Source organism: Perca flavescens, chromosome 17 (assembly GCF_004354835.1).
Source record: "Perca flavescens isolate YP-PL-M2 chromosome 17, PFLA_1.0, whole genome shotgun sequence".
In the NCBI taxonomy this organism is placed as follows: Eukaryota; Metazoa; Chordata; class Actinopteri; order Perciformes; family Percidae; genus Perca; species Perca flavescens.
The window spans coordinates 2,643,055-2,662,218 of NC_041347.1; the positions used below are offsets into that span (position 1 = coordinate 2,643,055).

Here is a 19,164-nt window from a genome sequence, read left to right on the forward strand (position 1 = left end):
TCACACAATACACTAACATAAACTATTTAAATTAGCTGGATACATGGTTAAACCTCATTTGCTCATACCAGTGTATCACCATGTGTACTTTGTCCAAAGCAATCCAACCAATCGGTCCCAAAACAGTTAGAGAGTAAATGCTGAAAACTTGTCATTTTCAGCATGTAGCTTGCTAGCTCGAAGTTTAAGAGTTTAAGAGACTGGAGTTTGAGAACGGCAACACACAGAGAGCGGAAGGTGAGGGGCAAAGCCTGAGGTCCTGGATGTCAGGCTCAATCCTGGAAATCAGTCTTCTGTTGATCCAGACCATACACCAATCAACTAGCTTAAGGTTTAAAGGTTTAAAATAACCATAAACGACTCCTCTGTCAACATCTAGTTGAGTGCATTTTGTTCATTCATGTTGCATATTGACCAATATCATTTAAATGTAAGAAAATACAGAATTTATGCAATGACTGCTAGTTTAACGACAACGTAGCACTATATTCTCATTTTACACTCATCTACAATTCAGCCATTGGTGAAGGAAATGCAAGACTGTCTGACAAAATGCACACCAGTGTTGAGTGTAATGAATTACTTCCAGCAGTGGAGCCCAAACACTGTGATATCCCTTACCTCAGTCTGACCCAGGTGTTTGCACAGAGAGACATATCCTCACAGTGACACTGACAGCTGCTCGGATTACCAAATAAAAGAGAAAATAATATTCTCTCTCCAACTTCATAACTCCAGCAGCCGGGGAGTTATTTAGCAGCGTGCTTTATATTATGGTGATCCAGAGAGACGTGAAGGATAGACATTAAAGAACGTTTTCGAAAAGCTGATTTAAGCTCTTTCAAGTAAGACTGAAAAAAACATCGCTAGTTGGATTTCATGATGCACAATGGAGGTAGACCAGTGTGCCATACATCATGAGGGAAACGGCAACAGCACTGCAGAGTCCCAAAGTGCATCAGATAGAGTTTCTTTATGGAACACCAGCAGAAGCTTGACATGTAGAGAAATAGGTTGTCAGCTGTAAGGACACCAGACAGGATTAAGAAATTGGGTCAGGGAGGTGAAAGAGGTGAAGTCTAAAATCTTTTAACCCTCCTGTTGTCCTCGGGTCAAATTTGACCCGTTTTCAACTTTTCTGTATCAGATGTTTCCTTTATTACACAGAGATTGGTTTCGTCATACCGAATCAAGGTTGCCCGAGATACATTTGAATCTCAGATTTCAGGAAAGTGCAGGACTTTAAATAATGGTTGATGAAGAAGCGTTCAACTCAAATCACTTGTTTCTCCCCAAAAGTGAACATGGGGGGGACATACAACGGGAGGGAAAAACAACCCTTAATTTATGGGTGTTCAACAGCACGTAATGAGCAGTGAGGTAACCTGAATCAATTCAGCAGCAGCTGTCTGCGTCTGATGTATATGTTGCTCATGTTTGTCTACCTGCAACCTGCTAACAGTTATATAGTATTGCCAGACCTTCCTCCACGTGCTCTGGTTTATTGGCATTTCTTTAAACCAATCACAATCGTGTTGGGAGGCGCTAAGCGCCGGACGCAATAAAAACGGTACTATAATGCTGGAAAAACAGGGGAGCAGAGGTGGCTAAATCCTCCTGGTGGACACTTTCAGAATCATCTGCTCTTAGGAATCTTATCAATGAATCAAAGAGCTGAGTCAAATGAGCTGAGTCAAATTGTGAAGTTTTAAGTGGAAGCCGTAGGCAGGTATGGTACTATCGACTCATCTCATCTTTAATACATTACCCCCTTGTCTTTGTGGGAGTCAGAGGCGTTTGAAGTCTTCTAACCTTAGGAATCGGTTTGCTGATGCGGGACATGATCTGCATGTCTGTGAGGGATAACACCATAGAGGAGGAGGATTGAATGCGTCTTCTTTGATGTTGTTGTCATGGGATTGTATGCGTCTTGCCAGCAGAATGGTCCATTGTGGCAGCAATTCCATCTCTTCCGAACTCATTCACACAAACACACACGCATGACGTTTGATGTGTCCAAGCAAGGCCTCTTTCATGAAAATCAACAAATGAAATCTACCATTTTTCAAATATGAGTGGCCAGTCTTATTGTCTGTGACTCATTCTGCTATTTCCCCTATGATCATCCCTCTGTCCACTGCTTTCCCTCTCTCCCTGCACTTAGTGATTTTTCCAGGTATAGGGGCTCTTTCATCCATGTGATTATAGCCATGGGCGTATGTAGAACCTTTTAAAATCAATTTCGGTGTTTCAAGTGAGAGTTTGCGAACTTGTCTGTTAGTGACAGAGGACAAACAATTACAGGTTCAAAGGGCTTGAAACAGGTTTAATATCCTGTGTCGCTGTAGCCAATGCTATGCACCTGTAACCCAGTAGTAGTAGTATGTTCCCTGTAACTATGTGTTACAGAAAACTTATCGAGAAGTCAGAGGTCGTTTGTGGCTCAGTTGAGAACAGGAATCCTTCCCCTTGCCCTTAGATATAAAAAAAAACATCCAAGAAGATAAAAGGTTGTACAAACTATGTGAACAAGGAGAAGTTGAGAACGAATACCATTTTCTTTTGTATTGTTTGTATTATGATGAGTTAAGAACACTGATCTTACATGAAATGTCTGCCCAAAATCCTGAAATGTTCTGGGGCACAGATGATGACCAATTGGAGTGGTTGTTTAAATTTATTATTTAGAAGTCGGCGACTTTTGTTTCTAAAGCTTGGCAAAAAATACTAGAAGGTTTATTTGCTTAGGGTATGGTTACTTTGGCATCTGGTCTTTTGTCCTAGGTTATGGTGTCTAGCAAACCCATGTGGTCTGGCTGGGCATGTTTTATTGTATGCATGACACACAAAAAAAAATCATTCATTCATTCACTAGTAGTATGTTCCCTGTGTACAGCAATAGTAGTAGTATGTTCCCTGTGTACAGCAGTAGTAACCCAGTCAAGGAAAGGGGTTAACACTTTTGCATGCACTGTATCCATGTCACATTCTCATTAGGGGCTGAGCCCCCCTAAAAGTCTGATCCTAGAATCACCCCTGATCACAGCCTGCTGCTCTCTGTCTGACATTTCATCCAAGCGACTACTAATCTCTTGCAACTAGCAATCAGTCACAAAAAAAAACTGGCATGGCCACACGGAAGGGATTGTTTATTTAATTAATTGTACAAGAGCCAGAATAGTTTTACTCCTTCACAAACATCATCAAAACACACCTCAGTTTAGCTAGAATATTTCAATTATTGATAACCAAAATTAAATTAGGTTCCTGCCACAGCAAAATATTACAGTTACAGCAAGAAAGAAAACAAAGAACAAAACCAATTCACCCAAAAGGCATTCGTTTCTTACCTGCATTTGATTCTAATGCAAGTTTGTATCTGGAAAGACTCTCTGTCTTGTTAGGGGCCGTGCACAAATTATGATGGATGGAGGGACACAAAAGAGTGAGTGTATTTCTTTTCATTTATTTCATTTACAAACATAGACAAGGACAAGGTAGGTGGTGAAAAAAAGTATTTATTGATGAAAAAAATGTAATTGAAAAGGTAATGCCAGACGTATAGACAGGTGAGTATGGGTGATGGAATTGCTCAGTGGACAGGGATCTTGATGGAACTGCATAGTTGATGGTTCTGGTGGCCAAGCAGGGGTGAAGGTAATTCCAGGGTGAAGGTACTGAAGACAGAGGAACAGGAAACAGTTAAGCAAACAAGCAGAAATGAACAACGCAAACAGATACTGGCTAGCAAACGATTTAGGCTTACACGCAACCACAACATACAAGCATGGCTAACAATCCAGCAGGGACTGGATGTCGGGTCACAGCTTAAATAGTGTGGTGATGATGATCAGGACCAGGTGTGTAGATTGCTGATGAGGAACAGGTGAGTGCAGGTTCCCGCCAGGTTCCCGCCTTGCACTCGTTGCCCGGCAACCGGAATGGGGTACGTTCAGGAACGTAACACAAAACACAAAAACAAACCAGACAGACAGGGAAAACATGCTCAATGGGATGGGTTTGTGACAAAAGTCAAATAAAGATCAGATAGTTACACCGAAATTATGCCTTTTGTGTTGTTCCCCAGTGAAGCAGATTCAATTCCATCAGTTTTTAGAAACAGATAGATGTTCAATTTTTTTTCTAAATCATGGGATGTTCAAGAAAATATTAATAAGCCCCTACTCAGAGTAATTTCGTGTCTCTGTGTCACGTGGGTTGCTCCACTGCTACGCCTCTTTAGGAGACTAGCCGCAGGTCCTGAGTGTATTGATTCCAATGGGAGAAGTGAACGTGAACAAAGATTATGAGCGATTCTTTCGCCCCATAGTCACCAAAGAAAATATTGGAGCCATATATCTAAACTGACACTAAAATGAAATTTAGGAGACAGGAAGTGTGTACCGTTTCATACCGTTGGCAGTTTTCGAGACTTTTTGTAACAGCCTCTAATCATTGTCATGCAGTCTCTTAATAAGAGTGGCACATTACATGCATCCGTGTGATTTTGTCTTGCGTAAGAGGTATTATGTGCTGTGGTAATACTCTCTAACAGCAGGTGTTTGCATCTTGCTGTGGTTACAGACGTATGAGTGTGTGCAGAATATTTTTTTACACCCTGCTTATACTGTCATGGCCGCAGTTCTTCAAGATAAGATAAATGATGAGGGTGATGACAGTGATCATGGAGCAATGGATCCATTAGTTCTTTAAGAACACATTATATTAAAGAGGGGTTGTCTTTAGTATTGGTGATAGCTGTTCATATTATCTGAAAGGAGGAAACCTGGTAGAAATTTAAAAACTCTTCCTCTGTATTAGGCTAAAAATTTACATTCATATTTACACTTTTTTTTTTCATCATCTAACCTACTTAGAGATTCCCCCTACCGTCCTTTGACTGTAGATTTGATTTATGGCGTGATTTATGGTTCTGCGGAGGCTCCACGCAGAGCTTTCGCCGTAGCCTACTTAAGTGGCCTGGGATCTCAAATTGAATCATTACTAAAAGTGTAAAAAAAATAAATCAGATTTATAAAAAAGTGCGTATGCACACCTGTAAGCAATGTTCCCTTTATAAATCACAGATTACCCACAAGTTTGCGTACGTGAATCAGCCTCTTATCCCGCCCTATACACGCCCATTTTTAATCATAAATAGTCAATGCAAAGCACCTCGTGTTTGCTGATCAGTATGTCAGTTGTTCTTTCGTTACGCTGAATCATGACAACTGGCGGGGAAAAAGCAAAAAACTTATCAGACGCTCGGGAATTGCTGCAAATTGAATTATAATTTTGGCCTGTTCTCGCACAGTTTAGGGAAACCTGATGTATAGACTACCTATATTATTAATAACTTAATTATTAATAATTAATAAATTAATAATTAAGAACTATATATTATATCCAAACAAGCCTTAGTGATAAAGTTGTAGATTATATATAATATTTCTATAAAACACTTAGCTGTCTGCCATTTCCCTCTGGAAACATCTGGTTGCCCCCAGAGTGGTGGGACCTGTATTTGGCTCGGGATGGCACTGTTCCAGAGCGTTACCCTCTCTACTGGACCCAATTCAGTACATAGATCCAAGAGCTCAGCTTTAGGGAATTTAAATCTGTATATTATCCAGTCATCATGGTCCCTGAAGTCTCTTTTTCTCCTGGGTTCACCACAGCATTTATATCCATCCATCCATCCATCCATCTTCGTCCGCTTATCCGGTGTCGGGTCGCGGGGGGAGCAGCTCCAGCAGGGGACCCCAAACTTCCCTTTCCCGAGCAACATTAACCAGCTCCGACTGGGGGATCCCGAGGCGTTCCCAGGCCAGGTTGGAGATATAATCCCTCCACCTAGTCCTGGGTCTTCCCCGAGGCCTCCTCCCAGCTGGACGTGCCTGGAACACCTCCCTAGGGAGGCGCCCAGGGGGCATCCTTACCAGATGCCCGAACCACCTCAACTTTTATATAACATTTATATGTTTACAACAATTTGTGATTGTTAAAACCTTGACAAAATCACAGCATCAACTAGTGGTATCCCCCACCCCGAGATTCAATTTGAAGACAAAAGCCTAATAGGAAAACACACTTTTCTTCATGCTGGTTTTGTCACGAACAGTATTAAAGTTTGGACCGATAACGAGGACATTAAGGGTAATGATTGCGAGAGAGCTATATTTCCAGACTTTGAGATTTGACGATATATACACAGTATTAAAGACAGATATTTAGTTATTGAGGCCATCTCCTCCTTCTGCGCTCTGTAGAGGACAATTTGACGTTGAGACAGCGCCGATTAACACATTTTTATTTAAGATTTGAGTTGGATGTTACAAGGTGTTTATGGAACAGTTATCAAGTTATCAAGTTATCAAGCGCAAATAACACTGCTGGATTTAATCTTCATGATAATATGGATGATATGGTTGATATGGAGTGAAAAATTGTGCGTGAGGCATCAATACTTGAAAATACATCGAGTAATCATTATTTCCACATGTACTTTCTGCAGTCTGACATCAGTTCGCCACCTCACCATTTGCGTCGCCAATTCCTATTTTGTCTCCAAAATGTGCCGTCATGTTTGTTTTTTTATAAATCACAACCTTTGCGTTGGCAGTGGCGTACGCACATTTCCTGCCCCATTTTGTGTGTATGCCATGTTTATAAATGAGACCCCTGATGTTTATACTTGTGTGTTGGTGTTTGCGTTGAGCCGGCATGTGTCTGTGTGGGGAGAGTGTGGTAGAGCGAGGGAGAAGTGAGAGAGTGACAGTGATTAGCTTCGGAGCGAGTAGCGACTCTAGAGTCATAGTGAGAGAAACAAAGTGTCCCCCCTGTGCTTTCTGACCACTGTGGGAAATCTGTAGCAGGAAAAATTAACCTTCTCTTTGATTTCATGTTGTTTATGGACAAGGAGAACCAGGAAATGAGTCGGGGCAAATGCAATGTTGCCAAGACACGACGTACGACGCTGCGACGCGTTGTTACATTTTTCGAGAGGTGCACGTCAGGGTCCGGCGTAGGTCTGTGTCTCCACGTACCTACGTATGTAGCCATGGCGTAGATTTTACACAGAAGTATAAATCACGCTTAAGCCTTAATTTCTGTAGGAAGGATGACTTTTTTCACTGTGATTGCCACGGCAAATGTCGCAGAGTTTGATACTGCTATTCAGAATCAATTTCAATGTTACACAAAACAATCTAGATACCGCATGAATCTGCCATGTTGGGTCAGCAGGCGAAAATACAATCCTCTCTGCTGCTGACGTTCTATCATGCGTCCATCCACCTGCTACTTATTCACTGCACTATTACATGAACAAAGTGGCCTTTTCATGAGCTAAAATATATAACTAATATAAATATATAAAAGTTATAAATAGAGATGGTCCGATACCATTTTTTGCTTCCCAATACTGATTCAGATACCTGAACTTGCCTATCTGCCGATACCAAGTACCAATCCGATACCAGTATGTCATATATTTTATCATGTTTTAACAGCTGTATACTACTTTCCCTGTATGGATGTGATATGATTTCTCTCTTTGTTGTACGACCTGGCTCGGGTTAAACCTTTTCTGAAACATGGACAAACAAACAATGAACGCCATACAACTTTCTTTTATTATCCAGTTTGACAGTGAATCATAATGGAAAAAGAACAACAAAAAACTACATTAAAGTAGATTTTCTTCGGGGCTAAATTACATTGAAATTGTTGGATCGTTGCATGAACTCCAGTACTTTCCGATACCGATCCCAGCATTTTTGGCAGTATCTGAGCCACTGATACTGGCAATATATAACAGCAGTGAGAGGATCACAAATTTTGCCTGGAAGGTTGTGTGGAAGCCTCACTTACTGTAAAATCATAAAATTTGAAAGACGTGCGACCCAGGAAGGTGTGATATTTGTGGGCTTGCTGTTGATTTTGACGTGTGAAAATGCAAACGTAGTGTGAAACTTGTTAGTTCCAATTGGTATCACAAACCGTGACGGGTGCAACCTGACAAGCAAATCGACTATTCTAAATAGCAGGCAATGTATTTGGTGGTGTTTGAATGGATACGCTATTGATATATTGATTAACAAACATTATAGATTCCAACTTTAAGGGGACTGCCGTGCCAGTAGGCAGGTCTTTCTTTCACATTAGGCAGGCAGATACTTAGTGTAGGTAATGTTATAATGTAAAATACATGACAGAGAGCCAGGCACACATTCCTCTCTGTAGACAACTCTGTTTCCTAGAAATTATGTTTTTAAATATCGTATCAGCAAAGTCACAGAATGTTTCTACTGAATGTATCAAAACAAAATGTTGACTGGCCAATCCTAAGTGGTGTGGATAAGCACATAAGAAGCTGAGTCCAGACAAGTTTAATGATAGTCAGACAGATTCTTTTCAGAGGATGGAAGAATGAAGGGCTGCCATCAATCCAGGAGTGGGCTTGTAAGATGGCTAGGGTGGCGGCGTTTCAAAGAAATGTCATATAAACGGTTTGCCAGATTGGATGCCTATACTAGAAAATGTGAGTACCTGAACTTTCTAGAGGGCTCCTGAGAAGCCTGAGGGAGAGGTGAATATGTGCTTTTTGTTTTATATTTATGTATTTATATATAATATGTTCATTACCATTCTATTTATGAACCTTTTGACACTCGTCCTATTGCTGATGACACAGGTAGATTTTTATTTTGCTTACCTGCCTGCAAACTGTCAATAACTGTGCAAACAGCAAAGGTACTATTTAAGTACTTTTTTAGGGGAAGTGATGCTACACTTTGCCAAGCACACAAGTGCTTCACTATAAACAGTCACTAACAGCCACCATTGGCCAAGTGAGGCAGCACAATCTGTTCCACGGAAAGCTTTACAGGAGAATGCCATCAGCAATGAACTGGAACCACAGAAGCGTGGAGTCCAGCTGCTGTGCTGCACTTTTCGCCTGGAAGTAGATCAGAGGAGCCACATATTTAAAAGATTACAAATGTCTGGATTTTAGGAGGGATATTAAAAAGGGAAGTGGGTTGAAATGTTGCTTACCCGCCTGCAAACTGTCAATAACTGTGCAAACAGCAAAGGTACTATTTAAGGTGACCTGTTGATTGCTTTCATCCATTGTAGACCACACAACGTACCTGTATATGTATAGGTCAAATCTATGAGTCATTACCTTGAGATACAATTATAAAACACCACAAGGGTAATTTGTAGTCACCGCTGCGCAAGCTAAGGGCCATTTATTGTTGTTGTTTTGTGGAACTAATTATTATGAATTATGGCAAAAGCTGTGTTTGACCTCCCAGATGGGATCGCATCATTGTCATTGTCCCCATGCTTTATGAGCATGTGTGGGAGAATAAATGCATCTCTGTCTGATAGATGAGTGGGTGTGTGTTAATAGTATATATTCTTTTTAGACGTGAAATTATGCAAATGTATGATTTGATGTTCCACCTACATCTGTGCACACACATTGTACAATAACACCACCATTTCACTTGTCAAAACAATCTCATGCAGTCTGTCACAGCTGGAAAAGCAAGCGGATTTACTGTGCCTGGAAATTGGGAGCATCATTTCATTTTTGTGCTTTAATGATTTTAGCTTTTAATTTAAAGGAACAAGCAGTTACGCTTGACTCCCACATTGGTTTCAAACACGGCGGAGGCAGACAGCCTGTCTGCATCACCTCATTATTCTGAGAAAATAGCCTCAAAATAGACTCAGACTGTGTTAGTGTGACAATTAATGTAATTGCTGCAGTGGGAAAGGTGCGAGGGCCAATGCCAAAGACAAAAGAACTCACAAAGAAATCCTTAACAGAGATTCCATTAGATGTAATGAGGTGAATCTGATGTTTTTTTAGTTCGTGTGCCAGCTCATTTTCTTCTGATCTTCGTGAGAAATTAAGAGCAGGAGCGTTATTATTATATTATTATAATCCTCCGATATTAAGAAACACGAATGCACATACACACAAAAACATAATTTTAATGATATCCCATGGTACTAAATGTTTTACAGATTCCAGGGGAGAAAACTTAAAGGTTCAAACATCTATTGGAGATTTTTTTGGGGGGAAGTGATGCTACACCAAGCACAGAAGTGCTTCTCTCTAAACAGTCAGTCACAGCCACCATTGGCCAAGTGAAAGCTTTACAGGGGAATGCCATCAGCGGTGAACTGGAACCACAGAAGCGTTAAGTCCAGCGGCTGTGCTGCACTTTCGCTTGGAAGTAGATCAGAGGAGCATACTTAAAACATATTTAAAAGATTACACATTTCTGGAATTTAAGAGGGATATTAAAAAGGGAAGTGGGTTGAAATAGAAAGATTTGGTGGGAGACATTCCTTTTTTTCTCTCTTAAAAAGCTGCTAATGTATAATGCACACATTACGCGTTGAAATTGGAATTAAAGCTGTTCTGACACTGAGCTGCTAACCTGTGTTCTCTACAGCAAGTTTGGGATTTGGGGCACAACAGCACGGGCTAAGGACAGGTTGAATTAGTCCATCAGGACCCTGTTAACTTACATTGTAGCTTAGACTGTAGACTGCAGGGATCTTGCTTAATACTGGACCAATGTCAAAGATTGTTGTTCCCATCAGTCACTTGGACACACAAACAAAGGGAAATAGGGTCCAAGTTGAAAATAAAGTAAATTAAGTGAAATTGTTATACTTTAAGTAAATAATGTGGCCTAATTTATTTCTTTCTCTGTCTTGAATGTCTCTCATTTGGACTCGGTCTTGACTCGGTCTCAACTAGTCCTGGTCTTGGACTTGACAAAGGTGGAAATGACTACAGCCCTGCGTCACACGCACCTGTAGCTTCTCACAGGGCGCTGATTGGTCGAACCACTGGTTGTGTGGACACAAATGCATTACTAATTATTAAGCCTGAGGATTCCGCAATTCTTGCTTATTCTCGCGATATCGCGAGAATCCAGCTGCCGTGCAAGGTAACACTATAAAGGTAAAGGTAGAGTGAATAACTGATTTTGGACGCAGCTCCACTTAGAGATTCTGATTTAGTATGTTAAAGTACATACAATAAAATCTATTCAAAATCGAAATTCTCACTCCTAACTCGTCAAATACAGCAGCTTGGTCAGGAACCCTTGGCGTCACTATTTAACGCTCTGGGTATCGCTTTGGTGTCCAAAATTAAATAAAAATAAGGACAAAACATGAAAATTTGGTCTTTAAAGATAATGATAACTTGTAGTCTGACATTAGCATTTCAATGTAATTAAGTCAATATGTGGCAGAGATCACAGTTGCACCAGAAAGCATTAACATCAGCTCAATCGATTCATTTATCTTGGATAATCAATGATTTGACATTTGAGAAAACAAATTCAGATGAAAGATAACACCTTGATACAACAATCTTACATTTGTTCATGTTAAATCTGTAACAGAGTCTGAGAGTTTGTCCTCAGCAGACAGATTATTGATTGCATCCAATCCATTGTCCTGATGCCTGGCTGCAAAACATTTACTGTCAATTGTAATCTGAGGAGAACCATAGTGCTGCTACAACTGCTGCTACATTAAAGCCCTACAATGTATATGACATCTATTTGTTTGAGCAACTACAGTGCAACGTGAGATTATAGCCATGAGAATGGATGGTCGTAACTCTCCTGGGACTCCAAATACCAATTATGAACTTTGCAAGCATATATGTACAGACACTAATATTACTTCTACATCAATGTACAGAAATTGAACTTAAACTTAAACTCTGACATGGTCAATGTTAAGGGGGGGTGAGGGGAGCACAGTATCTGAAAGGACAAGGTCAGTGAGGAAGACATAGCACGAAGAGGGGGAGGGAGGCACAGCTAGAGAAACAACTCTGTGCATATAAACATGTATCTAACATGTAGCCCTTTGGCCTAATGCTAAGAGCTAAGATTCCATCCTTGTAGAGATATCTCAACTGCGCTACATTGATGCTAAGACAGCCTGCAGCAAAGCAAGGCAAGAGCTAGCTCAGTCTCATATGCCATTTTTTTAAGCATTGCTGCATTGTTTAAGAGTTTGACAGAGGTAGGAACACATTAGTTTTTTCTAAGTATACAGTTTACAGTGAGGGACTTTATATTGCCTGCCAGAGGGCAAGAGCTCATACTCTGGGTGGAGGATATGTGATGAGTGGGTGACTGTGGTCAGTGACAGCGGGATAACTCTTTCATCTGCATTCACTACTTCCCCTTTTTCCGGCCTTTGACTTGTGTCCAGCTTTCCATCTCATTTGTCGCCTTCATCTCTTCACCTTCTTTCTTCTCTCGTTATCCTCCTCCTTTATCGCACTCTAGTGGAGGTGGCAATCTGCACAAGCAGAGGAAGGCACTTCTTGTACAAATGAGAGAGAATTCCGCTGTAGCTGCCTACCTCACACCACACCACCACCACCACCACACACACACACACACACACACACACACACACACACACACACACACACACACACACACACACACCCATTGCACCCCCGTCTTTCTGCACAGACAAGATGTCAAAGTCATGGTGAGTTAAGGGAAAGTTACTTTTGGTACAGTTTTGTATTTGTATTTGAATGAGACCATGCATAGTTCCAGGTGCATGATATCAGATTGTGTCTGTCTGGTCTCTATAAGATGATCAGATTAATGTTGACACATATGGAAGTCAGAATTAAAAATGCCACAAAACTGTCGCATGGTGATTAAATGTGAGTTTATGGACATGAGAGAGCGAGACAGAGATGGACACTAGACAGAGGGAGATGAAGCTGAAGGTGCCAGCCTGTGTTTGCACCGCAGGCCACTGGCAGCTTATCCCCGTGGTGCCTGCAGATCAATACAGACCAGAGGAGTGGGGAACTGACAAGCCACAGCTCTGCTTAGCATGAGGATGTTGTGCTTCTCTGCTGCAGCCCATCTGAAACCTTCATAATGACTTCATGGTGGCTGGCCAGCTGTGTGCATCTCGCAGTTTGTTTTGACTGGTGGCATTCCTTCAAAAACTTACATTTAACTTATAGTAGTCCATATACAATGCTGAGAGAAGTTTTGTATATATATTTTTCTATGTGTCCTGATACATGTTGGGATAGGCTGCTTTGCCTAAGAGGTTTAAATATTTGGTATGTATTTTTTGCTCTTTTTTCTTTCCTTGTTTATTGCTTTTTTTTGTCTTTATATTGTTTGACTCATGCTGATTGATTTACTGCTGAATATGGTCTGTCATGTGACTACCTGTCCACAACAATCATGTGACTCTTCTCCTACTGACCATGTGACTACTGGCCAATAGGCAATAAGATACAGCTCAAAGGCAAACATTTAATACTTGCCTTGATGAAGGCCTCACGGCCGAAACGGGTTCACCCTCCTGAGTGCCTCAGTGTCCTTGAACCAGGGCTGCACGATATTGGAAAAAAAACTGACATTGCAATATTTTTTTTTTACAGGATGACATCAATAGTTCTATTTGGAAATAATAAATCATTCTCGACTACTGGGGTGATTTTGTAGGAGAGTGCATCTACATAGAAAATAAAAATTGAAAAAGGAACTTTTCTAATGTGAACCATTCTTTAAAGAAATTTAATGATTTATAAACACCAAAGCAAATAAGCGCTGTGACTACTCTTCTGAAATGATTTTGGAGAGGGAATTTAGGTGGAAATACACTGATTGACACCATTGTATTCATATAATGCACAATATCTGAGAGTTGCAGTGGCCCTGCAGGTTTCTGGGAGTTTGTTCCAGACATGTGGAGCATAAAAACTATTCAGTTTTTCCAATATTCATTCTCCTTTTAGCTCTGTTCTGGTCTTCATCAAGTGGGCAGGTAGTGTTTTTTTTGCTTGAAAGGTTGATGAGAATTACCCGAAACAGCAAGATTGCTGGTCCGACACCAAGCCAGTGAGCTAAAAGGCTTAAAATGCTTCATAAGGGAAACTTCAGAGTTGAGTGATGATTCTCTGTGGGTTTGCCCAAGGGTGTATGTTTTGTTTCAACTTTGGGGGGGGGGGGGACACATAACAACGGCAGGGGGGTTGTTGCCCATTAAATTAAAAAAGGCTTGGACGTCTAACACTTAATTTCCTGCATTCTGGGGGCATTTTTATGCAACAATTTAGGATGAAAATGGCTTTATTTATGTAAAGGACATTATTTATTGTCTCCTGGATCGTTCAAAAGTTTCTGCATTTTCAAAACATGTTTTTCAGCAATCATGTACATGAATGAGACCTTGTTTAAGCCAGAAACTCCAAAGTTTAAATCTACATAAATCTCTTTATTTTGCATGCTCTTGTTGTGTTTTTTAACCCTCCAATGTAGCACAAGTAGACACAATTCTTGTTTTGAGCCCCCTGAACGGTTATTTTTGCCTCTTTTGGGGGCTGGGTTGTCTTTCATATTTTTTGAAGGGGACAAATCTACCTCTTCTAAATATTGGGGGGGACATATCTCCTGCATCACCCCCAAAATCTACACCTATAGGTTTGTCCCTATGAGTCAGAATCCTGCACAGGTCCAGTTTTTCAAACCCGCACCTGCATGCAAAGCTCAGGACTGTAACCAACCCGTTACCTGCAATTATCTTCAAGTCAACTCAAAGTCCTGCACCTGCACCTCTACCCATCACACATGATGTTGTTGATGTAATGCCAGTAAGTGACACAAAGAAAAACGATTTTGCGTCAAATCTTCTGTCCACACATCCAAAGTCCCCGTTGCTATCAGTCAGCTGCATCCTCAGATCCGGAATTTTTGGGCCGTCTCACTTCCAAAGATTCACTCTAACTGTAAAGTTCGCTTTAATCTCGCATTGCCAGACCTTCCTCCACAGCGCTGCGAAGGAGGGTCTGGCTAGTCCACACAACGTTCTGGGATGCAACATGGCATCATGACTTTGCGTAAACATACGCGGCACTTTCTTAAAGCCAAATGGCGTGTTATCTGTACGCTTTTTGAGCTATCCACGTGTGTGTCTACGCTGTATACATACACACCACGTGGCGTCGCCGTACTATCGCTAGAACAACGTCACACACAAAAATAAATAAATAAAAAAGTTTGGGTTTAGGAAAAGAACATTGGGAAAGGCTTTAGTAACAAAAAAACACGACAAAAACACGACGGTGACCAACGTCACACGCTTAGGAAAACAATAAACGGTTGGGTTTAGGAAAAGAACATTGGGAAAGGCTTTAGTAACACAAAAAAATGACAAAAACACAACACAGTGCTGCTGCAAAATAGCCTCGGGAAGGAACTTGTTTTGGTGGAACATGTGTACGTTCAAAAGTTATTTTAGTTGTGCAACTGAAAACTCAGATTGGACAGATAGTCTAGCTAGCTGTCTGGATTTACCCTGAAGAGATCTGAGGAGCATTAACCATAGTCCTCATAAATTCACCGGAGTTTAGAATGTCAACACAAAGAAAGAGGAAGGTAACGGACATCCAGCTGAAAAGAGTGACATCCGGTGGAATTTTCTGCAACACCGGAACAATCCCGGAAGGGGAACGTCATGGATATAGACTACTCTAACTGTAACTAAATGCTTGGGGCGACCTCAGCCTGCTTTGGGATGGAGGACAAGGGCATCTGCTGATAAATAAACTGTGTACCCACCAGATTTCATTATACAACATTATAGGATGCATATGCAATTCTGTTGCAATGGTTCAATAAATTCCCCAACCACCCTTTGGTTAGAAGAATGGCAACTACAGGAATGCTCACAGGGGGAACGGACTCATTGCACTGTGACCAATTCAACCGCCCTCACTGCTTTCTTTCATGCTGACACAGCTGTAATGCTCTCAATATTTGTCACACTACTACACATTCATTTTTTAAAAGCTGCAATATGCAGTTTTACAGTTTGTATTATTATCCACAATCAGCCTGTGTTAGAGAATTAATTTTTCGTTTATAGCAGACGTTTTAGCACATGCTAAAGTAATGTGATAAAATATTTACTTGTGCAAATCCAGCAAAAAACCTGCAGAAAAGCCTGTGTAGGACATTGCACAGCCTTCCGTGCAGACAGAATATGTCCACCACATTCTCTATCTCTATTTGAATCCCTACATTTTCCCAAATTTGGCTTTTCAATAATGATTAACACATATAATGTGAGCACAATCAGTCATTCAGACATTGTCACTGGGATCTTCAAGGGGATTGGCTGTGTTTGCCACCTGATTCCTCAACCTGAAGATCTGCTCGTCGCACCACAGCTGCAGGCTAGTTGCGATGTCATGGTAGACAGATTGAAATGAACGATGTCAAATATGAACTCCGAAGGGCAACAACAACAACAAGACGTTGCCTGAAGGCAAGTTTTTTAAGTCATTGTCGCTTTAGTCTCGCATTGCCAGACCTTCCTCCACATCGCTGCGGAGGAGGGTCTGGCTAGTCCACACAGCATTCTGGGATGGGAGAAAAACGTGCTCTGGTTTATTGCCATTTCTTTAAACCAATCACAATCATCATGGACGGTGCTAAGCCGGTTGGACAGATAGTCTAGCTATCTAGTTGTCTGGATTTACCCTGCAGAGATCTGAGGAGCAGTTATCCATAGTCCTGTTCACCTGTCATCTCTCATTTCTTTCCGCTGCCATTCCGCTGGAGTTGAAGCGGAAGCTGAACCTCAGGTGGATAGATGGGAATTTGTTGTGGTTGTTGAAACGCGTCTTGGAAAGCAGTTTATGATTGTCCGTGTTTCTGTCACCGCATCCCTCAGGAGCAGCCTCAGCCCCTCTCTCTCAAATCCCCAACTGCTCTCTGGGAGATACTGAACACTTTGAAAAAGCTTGTTGTCGTTACATGCTGCCCTGCCTCTAAAAGAGCACATGAAGAGTATTATACCAGAGGAGAACAGATGAAACACTCCAGACACAGACGGCACCATTGTGTGTCCTCTCACCATGGAAAAGACGGTGTGTGTGTGTGTGTGTGTGTGTGTGTGTGTGTGTGACGGTAGGCCAGCGAGGTTGTTAAGCCTGCAAGCGCTTGTGGAGTTTAACTCCGAAAATGCAGCTAACCACAGGTTCCCGTTAATCTCATGAAGGACATGTGTTGTGATATTTAAACAAACGATCCATCAACGGCGAAATAAAAGCCTCTTGTTTACGAGAGCGGTCTGAGAGACCTCCAGCTTAGAGTGGGGTCTCCGAGCAGGACTGTCTGAGCGACGAGCTAGCGGCCCGGCAGGCGCTAGCTGGCTGTCGCGTCACTTTATGGAGCTACTCAATTCCGAAAACTTTGAAGCAAATTGTCAATTCGGCAACGATTTTCGCAAGACTGCCTATATTCAAAATCTAAAGAGTTATTTTCTCGCCTAAAACATACTCAGAAGTGAATTTAGTGATGAATAAAATGGCGAAAATTGTTAAAATTGTTGGTCTGTCTATGTACCAGAAACGCTAATGGTTGAGGCACGTGTGCATTACTTAAAGTGTCCCCTGGAAACACTTCCGTTGTGGTGTGGGCTATTTGCATGTGTTGTCTTATTAGTGCGTGCTGTGGTTTATTTGCATGTGTTGTCTTATCGTTGAGTGTTGTGGTTTATTTGCATGTGTTGTCTTATTGTTGCGTGCTGTGGTTTATTTGCATGTGTTGTCTTATTGTTGCGTGCTGTGTTTTATTTGCATGTGTTGTCTTATTGTTGCGTGCTGTGGCCTCTCAGGGCCACCGTAGTTTAGGCATAAAAACTACTTGGTTTGTGGCTAGGGTTAAAATCATGGACATCTGTTAAATTACTTCACTTAAACAACGTGACGTAGTTCTGTTTCTACATAATGCATGTGTGTCACAAATGTACCTTTATTCATCCTAATGCATACACCTTAATGAACACAGTCACACACAAACCAAAGCACCATCATTTTATTCAACACTGTCTCTTGGCCATGTAACCTTTGCTGTGTAGTCATTGATCAATGGCTATTTGTATGCCAGGTTCGAGCAGACAGTCAGACACCAATCACATGACTTTAATCCAGATCACTTGGGTAACATGGCCACTTGATGTTGTCATGAAAAGTCACGAAAGACGGCAAAGTCAACACACTACATCACAACCACACCTCCAGCAGTCTCTGTATCACCTCTTATACAAGTTCCTTAGTATATATTTTAACTGCTGCTTCCCAACTATTAATCATGGGTTGATTAAACCAGTTTCCAAACTTGTTCATGTCAAGGACCCTTAAACTGACACCAAAATTGTATATACGCATGTATGTTAATCACTTAAATATACTTGGAACTCATACATTTTGTCTGAATTGGTGTCTTGTACTGTACACAGACAGCAGTTGGTGTTGCACCATGTTGATTTGAACACTAGATGTCAACACTATCATGCAGTTAAATATGATAAATCTAACTATTTCCCAGGAAGGTTTTCTCACTGTGATCCATTAACTCCTTCTGGTCTTCAACCACATTTTGAAGTCTGGTAAGGCCTCATAAGTAAAGTAAGTAAGTCAATTGTATTTTTAAAGCACTTATCACAGATAAGAACGTGTCTTTAGCTGCGTTTTAAAAACAACAGAGGCTTTGTCTCTCGTCATCTTGAAACCAGCAGTCTGTTTGTTAAAATAATTTACATTATCAAAGGATAGACAGAACCACTGAAGTTATAATAAAGTTTTGTTTACTTGCAAGTAGAATCAGTTTACAGTACTCACAGCGCAAGTACAGAAAGTGACTAACATAAGCCTCGAACAGTAGCTTATTTATCTGTGAAATACAATCATATTACAGAGTTTGATGTCGTCAATTGACCGTTCGCAAAACCCTGCCCTCGAACGGTCCTCGTCCAATCCTAGCTCAGCAACTGTAACTAAGGAGAAGGACCCCCGTCAAACATTGCGATTTCAGCAAGATGGTGAAACGATGCGCCTATGGCACCTGCAAGTCTGACACCAGGTACCCCAAAAGTTTAGAGGGAGGGGTCATTTTTTTTGCCTTTCCAAAGCCCAAGAACCAAGCGGAAAGATGCCGACAATGGATTAAGCAGTGTGGGAGACCTCACTCACAGCTAAATGCCTCGAAGATTAATAAGCATAGCTACATATGTCTGCTCCAAGGTAAGTAAAGCTAGCGAGCTAACTTATATCAATTA

The 19,164-nt window shown here is 41.2% G+C and overlaps 1 long non-coding RNA gene across 1 annotated transcript; it reads right to left on the reverse strand.

Annotated features, from left to right (window-relative positions):
- Nucleotides 1-3,502: 3,502 nt before the first annotated feature.
- LOC114571726 (uncharacterized) lies at nt 3,503-3,796 on the reverse strand. The gene is made up of 2 exons (XR_003694704.1): nt 3,767-3,796; nt 3,503-3,677 (listed from the first exon to the last, which is right to left on the reverse strand). It is a non-coding gene; the product is annotated as an uncharacterized LOC114571726 (long non-coding RNA).
- Between the last annotated feature and the right edge of the window lie 15,368 nt (nt 3,797-19,164).